The sequence below is a fragment of the Diospyros lotus genome, chromosome 14 (assembly GCF_014633365.1).
Source record: "Diospyros lotus cultivar Yz01 chromosome 14, ASM1463336v1, whole genome shotgun sequence".
Classification (NCBI taxonomy): domain Eukaryota; kingdom Viridiplantae; phylum Streptophyta; class Magnoliopsida; order Ericales; family Ebenaceae; genus Diospyros; species Diospyros lotus.
In genome coordinates this window covers 30393408-30398703 of record NC_068351.1, presented here as the reverse complement: position 1 = coordinate 30398703, position 5296 = coordinate 30393408, and positions in this window count along the sequence as shown.

Genomic DNA, 5296 nt, shown 5'->3' with positions numbered 1-5296 from the left:
TAGTTTAAGAACCTCCCCCCCGGATAACTTCTTTCATGTTCTGGTTTAGACGCCTTTGCATTTGCCGCACAAGTTTGGCATTTTCCTCTAAAAAGATCCTATGGGTACAGGTGAGGGGGCTAATGCCATATAGGTCAGAGATGGACCATCCTATAGCCTTTTTGTGCATTCTGAGAAGATCAAGTAATGCTTCCTCTTGATGCAATGCTAGGCTTGATGAGATTACTACTGGCAAAGACTCCCTTTCACCTAAGAATGCATACTTAAGGTGATTCGACAATGGTTTTCTCTCAAGTTGGGTTGGGCGGACAAAAGATGGTGGGGTTTCATTCCCAGATAATTTCAATGGCTCTGGGCCAGACATCAATTGTGTGATCACCCTGTCTGACTCAACGTCAGGTTCTATCTCTTCCGAAGTTTGCTTCTCTAAATTATAAATAACCTGCTCATAAAGAGCCTTCTCAAAGTATTCTTCACTTAAAGTCTGGATTAAATCAACCTCCTCTAATTCCATTTCGTCATTTGGTTGCTTAGCTACCTTGAAAACATTCATCTCCACCGTCATATTCCCAAATGATAGTTTCATGATCTCATTCCTACAGTTGATGATAGCTTTCGAAGTAGCAATGAATGGTCTCCCTAGGATAACAGGAATAGGCGACTGAGGACCTTGGTGGGGCTGGGTATCTAAGACATTGAAGTCCATCGGGAAATAGAATTTATCAACTTGGATTAGGACATCCTCCACAATCCCGCAAGGAACTTTTACTGATCGGTCGGCCAATTGAAGAGTGACCCTAGTGGGCTTGAGTTCTCCCAACCCTAGCTGCTGATAGACACTGAAAGGCAACAGGTTGACACTAGCCCCTAGGTCGACTTTTTAACTTCCAATTATGCAACTAATGGTAGGACATCTTGGGTCCTTGTACTTTGGAGGGGTCTTGAATTGAAGGATAGCACTCACTTATTCCGTCAGGAATGCTTTTTCCCAAACATTGATTTTTCTTTTGACTGTACAGAGATCCTTCAAAAACTTAGCATACGAAGGTGTTTGCTTAATTGCATCCAATAAAGAAATGTTTATCCTTACCTGTTTGAACATCTCGTATATGTCCGCATTTGTTTTATCTCTTTTTGATTGGGCTAATTTTTGAGAGAAGGGTGGTCGAGGTTCAAATTTGGATCTCTCTTCAACACTCTTTCCTTTCTCCTTTTGCTTTCTCTCTTGCTCTCTTTCTTCCTCCTCGGCTTTCTTCTTTCCCTCCTTACTTCCTTCATTCACTTCCTCATCATGCCCTTGGTCTTTTTTACTAATGGTAGGCCATATTGTGAGGGAAACTTCCATGGTTCTCTAACACTCAAGGTCTGAGTCAACTTAGTCAGCTGACTTCTCATGTCTTCTAGAGCCCTATTTGTTTGTTCTTGAAACTTGGGTAGTTGGGTATTGGTTCCTATTTGACCTTACACGAATTGTTGTAAGGTATCCTCTAGAGATCTCCTATGAGAAGGTTGATATGCACCAGATGACCCTTGGTATGGTTGGTAAGACTGTGGCTATGAGGGGAATGGTGCATGGATTTGGGCGGTAGAATCGTTTGTCCATAAAAAATTTGGGTGATTACGGGAGTTGGGGTGGTATGTATTGGAATTAGGATTGTACCCAGAATAGTTTCCACCCTGATTCTGATTTTGAAAAGGCCTACCCTCAGTGTGATGTGGTTGTGATCCAGATGCTTGGCCATATAGGATCTCTTTAAAAGCAGGAATGGTAGGGCAATCTTCTGTCATATGGCCATTCGTCTCACATACCACGCAAAAGACTTCCACCTCATGGACTGCCTTGGTTTTTTTTTAACTCTAATTCTTTCATCTTCTTTGTTAATGCTGTTAACCGGGCATTGATGTTATCACTTTCACTTATTTGAAACTTTCCTTGAGGCTGCGGACTGACATGCTGATGTGTGATTTTATGCACAATTAATTCGGACAAGTGTACCCTAGTCAAATCTGCATACAGTGATGAAAAGATGTCGATCCCACGAGGACTAGATCACAATACTAAAACAATTTTAATTTAACCTAAGTTGAACTAATTAATTAATCGGATGAATAAAAATAAAAATAAATGAAAAATTGAATTCTTTGTGAGAAAAATTAATTAATAAATGCATTAGGGTTTTAGATTTCATTTAATCTGGGTTATGTAATTATTTATTCAACCGAATTCAAAACTAAAAATACCCTTACAGTATTTTATAATTATTTGCATGTGATGGTGGATTTCCCTCAATTAATTAATAAACTTTCTCAAGTCATATTAATCATTTATTAATTCAATTTCACTGTCAGATTTCTGAGCAGATATCAACGAAAAAAATAAGCATTAAGTTCTTTGGAAACCTCTAATCTCGGAAGGAGATTTGACTCACTAAGCTTCCTCGATTCACACACATAAACTAATCATCTTTCGATCTCATAGTCAAGCATGTGATTTATATTGCCTATGGATCTAATTTATAACAATCCTTTAGTCAGTCATGCATAAATCATTAAATTATTAAAAGGTGGCCAATCCTTTAAAGCATTAATCACAACAATATAAAATCTTTATGCAAATAATAATCAGGTTTTGAATTAAACTAAATAAATAATCACATAATCCCAGAATTAAAATCCATCCAAACTCTAGTTAAAATAAATTAGCTAGACATTATTAAAGTAAAATAAAAACAAAAAATTAAATGAAGAAGAGAGGATGGTCCCTGCCCAGATCTGAAACAGATCTGGGTCACAATGAATATGCTTAAGACGTCCCTATACTATGCGCCGCTTTCCCTTCTTCATTTCCTCACTGTGTGCCTGTACCTCAAGCACTCGGTCGATGCTCCTCTGAATTTTTATTGTGCGTCTCCTCCCAATTGCTTTACTGTCCGTGACTCCCCATCTTTATTCCATGTTTTTCTCCCTATTATAATATATATAATATATATATATAGCGCTTGCCGTGCCCTAGCCCAAATCTCCCTTCACACGCCACTACCATTGCACTTATTTAATAATATATATATATGTAAATATGCACATGGCATTCACGCCATTTATTAATATATATATATTATATATAATAGTTATCTTATTGTAATATTATATATATAAATAATATAAGATAAAATATAATGTATATATAAATATTATAATTTAATATATAATATAATATAATATATAATATTTAATATATTGTAACTTTAATTATATTATAATATTAATTATTTAAAATATTTATTTATTTATTAATTTTAAAATTAATTTTATAATATATATTTTTTTCTTTTTACACCCAAATCTTCAAATTAATTTCTTTTGCCGAGTTCCTACAAAAAGAGATTAAAATAATATAAAATTCATATAAACACACATTTATATAGGAAAATTAACACAATGTTAAGATAAAAATTTGATAAAAATATGTAAACAATTAAGCTCTATCACATGCTCTCTCGAGTCTTCCAAAGACAATAAACTTACCTCCCAATTCCTAGTATTCTTAGCTAAAGTGTCGAGAAAGTGAAAAGTTTCTTCGGGTGTCTTCTCATAAAATTCACCACTACACATGGTCGACACTAACATCTTAAAGGTTGGGGGTCAAGGCATCATGAAAAAAACTAACCACCTACCATTGCTCAAAAACATGATGTGGGCAAGTAAGAAGTAGATCTTTGAAACGATCCCAAGCTTGAGTAAATAACTCAGTGGGTTTACAAGCAAAGTTCATCATTTGTCTTTGAAGGGATGATGTCTTATTGGCAGAAAAGTATTTTTTTTAAAATTTGGTTTGCATTTCTCTCCATGTTTCTATTGATCTCGACTCTAATGTGTTTAACCACATTTTAGCTTTGTCTTTTAACGAAAATGGGAACAATTTTAGCCTCACAGCATCCTCATTGACATTATGATAGACACAAGTGCCGTAGATCTCTTCAAATTCTCTCATGTGAGTGTATGGATTTTTCAAATTCATACCGTGAAAAGTAGGTAACATCTGAATGGTACCTAGTTTAAAGTTGAATCTATGATAGTTAACTAGAAGTACGATGCAAGAGGGAGTAGTTTGCCTCGGAGTGTGCAAATAGTCCTTGAGAGGTCGAAGCATTTCAGCTCCCAAGGGATCTTGATTAGCATGTTCACCCATTTAAGCAGACATATTATCGTTTTTTTGAGACATTAGAGATTGCAATTTTAACGGTTCAATTACAGATAGAGAGTCTATAGAATGATCTGAATGAACTTTTTGTTCTAGCACTCTACCTGATCTATGTCTCATACACTGTTTAGTAACTAAAAGTTACCTAACAATTTTTTTTTAAAAAAATATATAGAATTTTTTCTATCTTTAAAATATTTATTTTTTTAGTTTGTTTTATTTAAAGTAGTAAAACAACAAAAATAACACATTAAGTTACCAATTAATCTCCCCGGCAACGGCGCCAAAAACTGACTGCTACGTTACCCTGCACATTTATTTATCAAAACAAAAACCAAATTTATCAAACATTAATCCTCTTGTTAAAGCAGGTATAGGGCGATTATACTTGCCAATGTGGGAGTATGCGTGTAGTACAATTTTAAATTTATATTTCAGTGAGTCCGAGTCAGTTCACAGGGAGATTATTTATGGATGAAAACAAAAATCTCGCAAAAGGAGTTGAACCTTAGGTGGTGGCAGTGGATGGAGTTTCTTAAGGACTATGATTGCACCATTCAGCATCACCTAGGGCGTGCCAATGTGGTGGCTGACGCTTTGAGTAGGAATGTGTCTATTTTTATAGCTAGGTTGATGGCTCGTGAGTGGTAGATGTTAGAGGCTTTTAGCCAACTAGCAGTGAGTGTAGTGTCGAAGGAATCATCTATTCTTATTGCTGGCATGGTAGTTCAGATGGATTTGGTGAACGAAATACGAGAGGCGTACGTGAATGATAAATGCATGCATCTATGGGTAGATGAGAATGGCCAGCCTAAGAAATCTAATTTTGAGATACATGATGGTATACTCAAATTTCGGGGAAGAATATAAGTGTCAAATCAAAAGGACTTGAGGCAAAGAATTTTGAACGAAGTCCACAGGACTCAATATACAGTGCACCTGAGAGCAACGAAGATGTATAGAGACCTTCAAGAAGTCTACTAGTGGCCAGGGATGAAGGCAAGTGTGGCAAGAAAGGTAGCTCAGTGCGACACATGCCAGAAAGTAAAAATCGAGCACTAGAAAACCAACAGGGCTAATGAAACCCTTAGACAT